The following is a 10257-nucleotide window of genomic DNA, read 5'->3' on the forward strand; positions in this document are numbered from 1 at the left end:
TTAAGTGGCATTGCTTTAGAGGGAAAAGGGTTTCTCTATCGAGGAAGCAAAAATAAAATAAATACTTACTGTGACTCCACTCAAGAAGTGAACTCTACTTATTATGACTCCACTCAAGAAGTGTTTGGGCTATATATTTTCACATTATGGGGGAGGGTGGAGGTAAAGTATAGCGGGTCTGCCAACAAAATATGTAAGCTGCAACAATTCCAATTATTCTGCATATTGTGATGTAAAAATTGTTTTCTAACTTCATGCTGTCCAAATATTTTACCCCCAACCCTCCCTAACATACAAATAATTAGCTCCAGTTATACAATTCTAATGCATTTAGTCACAATCCTCTTGTTTTTCACTGAACGTAAGCAAATTATTTCTTAACACAAACAGATAAACCGGTTCTAGGCTTGTTCTCGAGTTTTACGCATCATAATTCTTGAGTTGGGTCACTATAACAGAAAAGTACCAATAAATATTCATTCATCGATACTATGAAATACAAAGATAGTTTTTCAAATAAATGTAAAAAGGAATAGAATTTCTTTAAAATGAAGAGAAATATCCAAGCAAAGTAAAGAATAAAAACACAACTTTGAAATGAACAAAAATTGTTTTCAGCTGATGCGGGCTATACTTTTCTCAGCTAATCCCCTCCCACTCCGTATACTAAAATTGGATTTTCCGTCCAATTCTGTGAGAACGAATCATGTGCGGCCACAGACTGAATTTTATGGGTGGGGGGGGGGGGTCAAATCTGGTCTAATCTGCAATCCCAATGCTCTATTATAAGCAACATCAAAACAAAAATATAAAAATATAAGGTAGCGTCATTCAACCAAGAGGGGGCTGGTTCTGGAGCCCCCCTGCCCACCCTTACAGGAGCCCATGGAACGACTGCTCAAAAACAAGGGCTCTTAGATTTTACTAGAAAAATTCTAATTGTTTGAATATAAATAAACTAAACCAGGGGGAGAAGGGGGAGGAGGAAGTGTCACTGAAAATAATTCTTCCCCTTACCAGAAGAAACTCTCAGAAGAGAAAACCTTAAACTTAAATATTGACAAGAGATGGTCAATTTCCCCTTTAATTGGCTGGTTGTTTGTGAAAACTGCAAGCTTATATAGCCCCGACCTAATATTCTTCATATAAGTAGAACCTCTTTCTCTGACGGTCAACGCTAATGAAATTTATCTGAGTATGATAAAAATATAATTCTTTAGAAACAAATTTGGGCTATATATTTACACATTAGGGAGAGCGGGGGTAAATATAGCTGGTCTGAATGCCAAATGTGTTAGATACAATTATTCTGCACATTATGAAATAAGAATTGTTTTCTAACTTCACATTGTTCATATACTTTACCCCACCCCCTGATTTGCAAATATATAGCCCAAATTATATATTTCCTATATATTTCCAATTATATATTCGGTCCCTTCTCATTGTTTTATCCACGCTAAGCTGAAAGAAACTAACGAAAAAAAAACGGTTTTACAATACGTCTATGGATGAACAACTTGAATGATCGGTGCTACATCATACAACAAGACCGTATCCAGGAAGGGGGTTTGGGGGTTTGATCCCCCCCGAAATGTTTGTTTGACTTGTAAAAATGTAGCAAAAATGGTTGTAATCAAATTCTTAGTGCGTTTTTTCAGTTTTTTTTTGTGCCATTCCCCGAAGAAATTCTTATGTAAAACACCCCCTTAAAAAACCTGGATACAGCCCTTTCATACAAGTACCATTTTCTTACTAAAATATTTTGTTTTTATCATTCTTACGTGTTCTTCATTAGGATTAACCTAACTTCACTTCTTGAGTGGGGTGGGTATAAGAGATAAGTACTGCTGTACTTAACTAAGTAGATAGATTAAGGCTTGGATTTATCTGTAATTAAATAAAAAAACAAGTTTTTTTAACTGCAAGTAAGGAGCGACATTAAAACTTAAAACGAAAAGAAAATTAAACGAAATTTTCATATTAATTTTTTTTTTTTTGACTAAATGGCTTTTTCGTAGTTATGCTCGGACGATTTTTATATAAAAAGAAGGGATGGGTGAGGAGGCCTAGTTGCCCTTCAAGTTTTGGTTACTTAAAATGGAAACTAGAACTTTGAATTTTTTACAAATGTTTTTATTAGTAATAAATATACGTAACTTACGATCTAACTTACGTAGCGAACTTTTGTATTTAAATATTTTTATTACGCATATAAGGGGGTTCCTTGTCAATAGCTTGTTCCTTACACTAAAGCTTGAATTTTGTCCCATTCTTTAAGAATGACCTCTGAATCACAAAGACTGTGGAATAAATAGTTGAAATTACTAAAATTACTTTAGCTTAAAGAGCGATGCATTAAGGAGGAGACGAACCCCCTTTTGTACGCAATAATTTCTGTTTGTTTTAAGTTTTAATGCAACTCCATACTTCCAATTGAAAAACCTTCATTATTTATTTTCTCATTTTTTGTTGTTTAAATAATTCTAGAAAATCCTACGCTCCCCTTCATGCAAATTCTCTTCCTCCAAGATAAATTCTTCCATGGAAAGATCCTGCCACTTAACCCCCCTCTCCCAACAAAAAAAATCCCCCTGAAAACGTCTGTACACTTCTAAATAACCATTACTATACCTAAACACAAATTTTGTAACTTGTAACCCCTCCCCCTTGGACAGTGAGGGAGTAAGTTGTCACTAAAGACACTGTTATTAGGTTTTTTGACTATGATGAACAAAATGTCTATCTCAAAATTTTTACCGGGTGTATTTGGGGAAAAAGAGAGGGGGCTATTTGCCCTCCGATCTCTTCACTCTTAAAAATTGAACTAGAACTTTCAATTTCCAATCAAATGAGTGCTCGAGCATGAACTAGAACTAAAAAGTGAAAAGTGAAATAAAAAAGTGAACTAGAATTTTCAATTTCCAATCAAATGAACCCTCTCCGAAGTTTATACGAGCATCCCTTCCATAAGAACCATACACGTTCCAAGAGCATAACTTACGACGCCTGCCCCTGGGCCCTGGGGTGTCGTCGACTCATGATTTTTTCTTATCTGAACTTAAAACCATTTTTAACAAAATGGCTATCTCAAAATTTTATCGCATTTATTTGGAGGAAAAAGGGCGTGAGGAGAGGGGCTAGTTGCCCCACTCCCCATGGAGGGAAACCTGCCCTTCCCTCTCCCATTTTCCCCAAATACACCCGGTAAAATTAAAAATTGAACTAGAACTTTCAATTTCCAATCAAATCAGCCCTCTCCAAAGCTTATACGAGCATCTCTTCCATAAGAACTATACATGTCCCCAGAGCATAGCTTACGACGCCTGCTCCCAGGCTGTGGGGGTTGCGTCGACTCAGGAGATTTTCTTATCTAAACTTTGAACTATTTTTAACAAAATGGCTATCTCAAAATTTGTATCGGTTTCATTTTGAGAAGAAAGGGCGTGAAGAGCTAGTTGCTCTCGGATCTCGTTTGACTTTTAAAAAGGGAACTAGAACTTACAGTTTTCATTCAAATGAGCCTTCTCGGAAGTTTATTCGAGCATCCCTTCCATAAGAACCATATATGGTTCTAAGTTCAGTTTTTAGTTAATTTGTTGTTTTTTTTTGTTATGTAAATTTCCTATGGCCCATGGGCTTTTTCTGGAATAAATTATTATTATTATTATATGCCCCCCAGAGCATAAATCATAACGCCTGCCCCCGGGCCCTGGGGGTTGCGTCGACATTGGAGTTTTTCTTACCTGACCTTTGAGCTATTAAAAAATGGCTATCTCAAAATTTGTATTGGACGGGCTCGGGGAAAAGGACTTGGGGGGGGGGAAGGCTATTTCCAATAAATTGAGCCCTCCAAAGTTTATACGAGCATTTTTTTCCATAAAAACCCTATAAGCCCCTAGGGTATAAATTGCAACGCTTGTCCTCGGGCCCTGGGAGCTTTTGTCGACACCGGAATTCTTTTTATCTGACCTCTGAACTATTTTGAACAAAATGTCTATCTCAAACTTTTTACCGGGTGTATTTGGGGAAAGGGATAGGGAGCTATTTGCCCTCCGATCTCTTCATTCTTAAAAACTGAACTAGAACTTTCAGTTTCCAATCAAATGAGCACTCGAGCATGAGCTAGAACTAAAAAGTGAAAAGGGAAATAAAAAAGTGAACTAGAATTTTCAATTTCCAATCAAATGAACCCTTTCTGAAGTTTGACTCTTTCTCTTAACTCTATTTTTAAAACAGTAAGAAACTTTAGCGTAAAGAGCGGGGGGTTGAGGAGGAAAAGCCCCTTTCATATACGGAGCAATTTCTGTTCGTTTTAAGTTTTAATGTTGCTCCTTACTTTCATTTAAAAAAACTTGTTTTTTTTTTATTTAAATTCTGGACGTTTTTGAATTAATGCATGTTTTGATCTTGGCTCTCCGCACATAAATAATTAAAACGAAATTTGCATATTAATTATTTGCAATTAATCGGAAGATTTTGAGAAAAAAGAAGCGAGGGAGGAGGCCTAGTTGCCCTCCAAGTTTTTGATTACGTAAAGAAGCAACTAGAACTTTTAATTTTTTACAAACGTTTTCATTGGTAAAACATATACGTAAGTTACGAATTAACTTACGCAACGAAATTGTATATTCGTATGGTTTTATTGCGTATATGAGGGGGTTCAACCCTCGCTGATACCTCGCTCTTTACACTAAAGCTTAGATTTTGTCCCAATTCCTTAAGAATGACCTCTGAATCACAAAGGCCGTAGAATAAATAGTTGAAATTACTAAAAATACTTTAGCGTAAAGAGTGAGGGATAACGAGGAGGTAAACCCCTCATATGCGTAATAATTTTTGTTCGTTTTGTTTTAATGCTGCTCCTTACTTTCAGTAGAAAAAACTTTTCATATTAATTTTTTCATTGTTTTTTCAAATAATGCTAGAAAATCCTGCATTGAAATTTTCTTCCCCCGTGAGAAGTTTTTTCATAGAAATATCCTTTCAGAATTTTGATCCGTTGACTTTGGGAAAAAAATGAGCGTGGGAAGGGGCCTAGGTGCCCTCCAATTTTTTGGTCACTTAAAAGGGCACTAGAACTTTTAATTTCCGTTAGAATAAGCCCTCTCGCAACATCGTAGGACCACTCAATCAATACGATCACTTCCGGGAAAAAACAACAACAAAAAAAACTGGCAAAAAATGCGAAATTCCACATTTTTGTAGATTTACTCCTTGCAACCTCTGAAATGAGGTTTTCTGATACGCTGAATCTGATGGTGTGATTTTTGTTAAGATTGTATGACTTTTAGGGGGTGTTTACTCCTATTTTCAAAGATAAAGCAAATTTTCTCAGGCTCCTAACTTTTGATGGAAATAACTGATCTTGATGAAACTTATATATTCAAAATCAGTATTTAAATGCAATTCTTTTGATGTAACTATTGGTATCAAAATTCCATTCTTTAGAGTTTCGGTTACTATTGAGCCGGGTCGCTCCTTAACTACAATTCGTTACCACAAACTGTTTGATAACATATCAAGTACCCGAATGATATGTGACTTGGCAAGAACAAAATCTCTAACCACGCACCAATGCGTTGATTATGCAGGAACCGGAACAAAATGAAGAATAGGGTGGATCTTTCGATTCCTTGTTCTCGAGGACATTTTGCCATGAAGTATTACAAAGATCTAAGCCGGCTTAACGGTGCAGACAAATTGCGTCTGTATTTCTCAGTCTTTTTCCAACAAAATGGCAAATAAAAACACATCCAAAATATATCCTTGCCCTAAAGATCTAGCGGCACAGTGGAGAAGAAGGGGCCAGCTTATCCCTCCCCATGAAAAGACCCAAACCATATCTCCGCTGTTACGCAGAGATATATTCTGTTCATATCTCTGTTCGTGTCTGACACTCGGAAACTTTTCAGATAATTGCCAAAAACCGTTCGCTAGTATTTCAAACAGTTTGTGGTAACGAACTGAGTAAGGAGCGACCAGACACAATAGTAGCCTAACCGAAACTCTAAAAATGGAATTTTGATACCAGTATTCACATCAAAAGAATCATATTTTTATGCTGATTTTAATATATAAATTTCATCAAGTTTATCTTAACAATCAAAAGTGACGACCCTGAGAAAAATTGCCGTATTTTAGAAAATAGGGCGAAACACCCTCTAAATGTCGTAGAATCTTACTGGAAATCATACCATCATATTCAGCGTATCAGAGAACCTTAGATACGTCAAAAGAATTTGCTTTTAATGCAGATTCCAAAGCTATAAATTTATTAAGTTTACTGTTACCTATCTAAAGCTACGAAGCTGAGAAAATTTGCATGATTTTGAAAAAGGAGCAAAACGTCCCCAAACGTTCAAGCGATATCAATGGTCCCACCATTAGATTCAGCATGTCAGAAAATTCTCTCACTGAGTTTTCAAGCTTCTATCAACAAAAATGTGGAATTTTGTAATTTCTGTATGAAGAAAGATCATGGATGCATTTTTTTCTCAGGGATGACTGTATCAAGCCAATAGTCCTAGAAGATCGAGAGAGGGCTCATTCAGACAGAAATAAAAAGATCGAGTGCCTTTTGTGAGTGACCGAAAAGACTGGGGGGCAACGAGTCCCCCTCCCTCGCCCGCTTTTGTCCAAAAAATATCTGATGAAAATTTTAAGGTAGCCACTTGCTTCAGTATAGTTGAAAGGATCAAAAATTTTGCCTTTGGGGATTATATGCCTCATAGTCCCTAGGGAATGGACTGTTAATCACGTAGTTTACCCATTGGTCAGAAAGATTATTTGTTTTTGGGAGATATACGTGCATTTTTTCTGGATGAGGAGAATTTTCTTGGAAGATTTTCCGTGGGGAGAATTTTCGGTGCAGAGGAAAGTTACGGGGGGGGGGGGTCCGGGAAGAAAGCAAATGGCATAATTTGGAAAGCGGTCAGAACATTAAATAAACAAAATCAAAGTAATATCAAAACTTGAAACGAATAGAAATTATTTGAGGGTATGAGGGTGGCTGCCTTTCCCTCAACCCTCTGTCGTTATGCTAAACTTCGACTTTTTACAGTTTCATTATTTTATTCGTAACATAAGTCCACAAATACTTTTAGATTTAAAAATCTTGTCGTTATTACACACATGAAAAATAATTTTCAGTGGATATTTTTCGAGGGGGGGGGGAGGGTTCCGCGGGGGTTTGGATCGAAAATGAATTTGATTTGCATATCCTTTTCCGACTCTTTGGAAGCGGTATATACTCAAAAGAAGTTAATTATGTAAATGCAAGATGAATGACAACTTGATTCAGTCTTGAATTATTGTAGAAACCATAACGTTTGAAAAATTCGATGTTCGCTTTTATCGGTTCAGTGCATTATCGTGGTTTTCGATCTATGGACTGATTCCCACGATGAATAGCAATTATGAAGGAGGGAATTTTCCGGGGGGCAATGGTCCTTGGGGGATCCTTACACAATCTTAATTTAAAAATAGAATCGTTCTTAAAACGCAGGGGGGGGGGGGAATAATTTTCCTCGAAAGATCTTAAGCAAGAAAATCAGCTGCTTTGATGTTTTTAATGAATTAACTTCAATAGCTTCTATTCCATACTTGGATCAGTTGCGACATTTGTGTTTATTAATATTGGTGGTGGTTTTATTTGTTTTTAGTTTAGTAGTTTTTTTTTATTTTTTTATCTTTGTCTCTCCTGTGCTGAGGACGCCTAGTTTGTATACAGGCAAAATATCCACGTTGTTTTAGCCTTTCATCTTTTCTCTCTACTGTCCGCAGTCTCGTTTGTTCTCTTTTCATTGAGTTTTACCTCTCTTTATTGATAATTATCCTTGGGGGAGTTTCATGAGGGGTAAGTTTCCTTGAACTCTCTTTGTCTCAAGATTGCAGAAACGCACGGAGGGTAAGCAAGTTGTTATATAAAAATCCAAACATCGTATACAAACGTCATGTATAAATAAATATGCCACCTCTCTGAAAAGAATACAGAAGTGGTTTAGGGGGGACAGAGAGGGCGATTGCCCTGGGCGTAGAAATTTTAGGCAAATTTCCGAATAAAAAATCTAACTGTTAAAGTCATTTTGTAATTTTATTTTTATCAAGATAAAATAGAAGACGCAGTTAATAAATGAAAATAAAAAGGAAATTATAATTGATTAATAAGATAAGTTAAAAAGTAAAAATATTAATAATTAAGATAATAGATAATAAATAAACAATTTGAACAATAAATCAAAAAATAACTTATTAATTCAATTAATAAATTGGATATAGTCTTGTTTATAAATAAAAACTTTGTTAAAAATTTGCCGTAAATTATGTGAGGGGCAGGGGCTAATTAAAATCTAAATCTGGCTGCGAGAGAGGTCAGAACCGCTATTGCAAGAATACCTAATTTTTTCCCTTTTCTATTCCCCTCCGTAAGATTTTTGGAAAGTGCCATTATTGCTTTACGACGAAGTCGCTCACCATACTGCTTCATTTGATACTTTATTCGCTTCAACTTAATTTATTTTATTGTTCAATTTGCTCTAATTTTCCAGAAACTGGAAATCAAAACCCGAGTGAAAGAGAGGCCAGGACCATCCAGAAACTGGATGGGAAGAATAGAAACCTGTCTAAGATACGTGACTGACATAACTGTACCAGATCTGCTCTCTTTAATGGAATTGGGGGGGGGGGTAATTTTGAAAATTGAGGTATTTGTAACTTACGAAAGAGTGACCAGATCTTAATGAAATTTGATATTTAGAAGGATCTTTTGCTTTAAAGTTCTAATTTCAAATTCCGACCAGATCCTGTGACATTTGGGGGAGTTGGAGGGGGAAACCGAAATTCTTGGAAAACATGAAAATTGGGGTATTTTTATCTTACGAATAGATGATCGGATCATAATGAAATTTGATTTTTAGAAGGAATTCATGTCTCAGAGCTCTTACTTCAAATCCCGACCAGATCTTTTGACATTGGGGGGGAGTTGGAGGGGGAAATCTTGGAAAAACACTTGGAGTGGAGGAATCGGGATGAAGCTTGGTGGATAGAATAAACAAATGTCCTTGATACGTGATTGACAGAATCGTAGGTTAATGCAAACAAGAACATTACAATAAGGTCTTGGTTTTAACATAATATATAGTTATGCAAACTCGAATAATAATTGGTTCACAGCGACTCCTGTACCGCTAGCATCCCTACCGGATATTGTCTTTCGGCATTCAAATATTTGTTAAGACTCATCAAGTGCCCCTCCCCACGGTAATCTTCAGTAAAAGGTGAAAGATTATCTTGATATGAGGAGAGGCCAGAGCTATGAAAATAGCTAAGGTTGACTTGGGTATATAACAATAAATCCTCGTGGTTTTTTTTTAACAAGGTTCGAAAGCAATAAAAAATTCAATGTTCGATCAAGTAAATACGGGCCAAAAAATCATATGATGCGAAAACATTTTCAATGAACAGCAGTTCATGGGCAACCTTAATGACGTACTACTAAAACTACATCCGCAGAAAATAACATAAATTCCTGGACTAGCATAACAAACGCGACCTTAAATTTGCAATAAAAAGGGTTTGAAAAAGAAAAAAATTTAACTCGTTAAAAATTCATCTAGACTATCAGTTTTGAGGAAAAGCCTCAGATTTCAGGGTATGGTAGTAAATACATCTCTTTTACAGAACTTTTTTTTCACCATGACGAAAAAAATTTATTAAAACGATGAAAAAAATCGACCAACATAACTACTTATAAAATATCTATTTAGAAGGGTTTCAGGAAAAGAACCCTACTAATTCTACTCTTTGTATTTTATACACTACCCCCCTCCCTTTTTACCGCTTATTGTCATATAGTAATTTTTCTACTCGAATTTCCACTATTAAGCTTCTAAAACTTTAACCGGACAACTTTACTCTAATTACAAAATTAAAATATATTGTAATTTACAATTTTCAAACAGTTCGTGGTAACGAACTGTAGTAAGGAGCGACCCGGCTCAATAGTAACCAAAACTCTAAAACTGGAATTTTGAACCAATAGCTACATCAAAATTACATTTTAATACTGATTTTAAATATATAAGTTTAATCAAGTTTAGTCTTACCCATCAAAAGTCACGCGCCTGAGAAAATTTGCGTTATTTTAGAAAATAGGGAGAAACACCCCCTAAAAGTCATAGAATCTTAACGAAAATTACACCATTAGATTCAGCGTATCAGAGAATCCTACTGTAGAAGTTTCAAGCTCCTATATAC

At 35.8% G+C, this 10257-nt stretch overlaps 1 non-coding gene across 1 annotated transcript; it reads right to left on the reverse strand.

Moving 5' to 3' along the window:
- Positions 1–9198: 9198 nt before the first annotated feature.
- On the reverse strand, positions 9199–9315 carry LOC136040463 (U5 spliceosomal RNA). Its single transcript, XR_010620748.1, has one exon. It is a non-coding gene; the product is annotated as a U5 spliceosomal RNA (small nuclear RNA).
- Positions 9316–10257: the final 942 nt, after the last annotated feature.

Source organism: Artemia franciscana, chromosome 20 (genome assembly GCF_032884065.1).
Source record: "Artemia franciscana chromosome 20, ASM3288406v1, whole genome shotgun sequence".
In the NCBI taxonomy this organism is placed as follows: Eukaryota; Metazoa; Arthropoda; class Branchiopoda; order Anostraca; family Artemiidae; genus Artemia; species Artemia franciscana.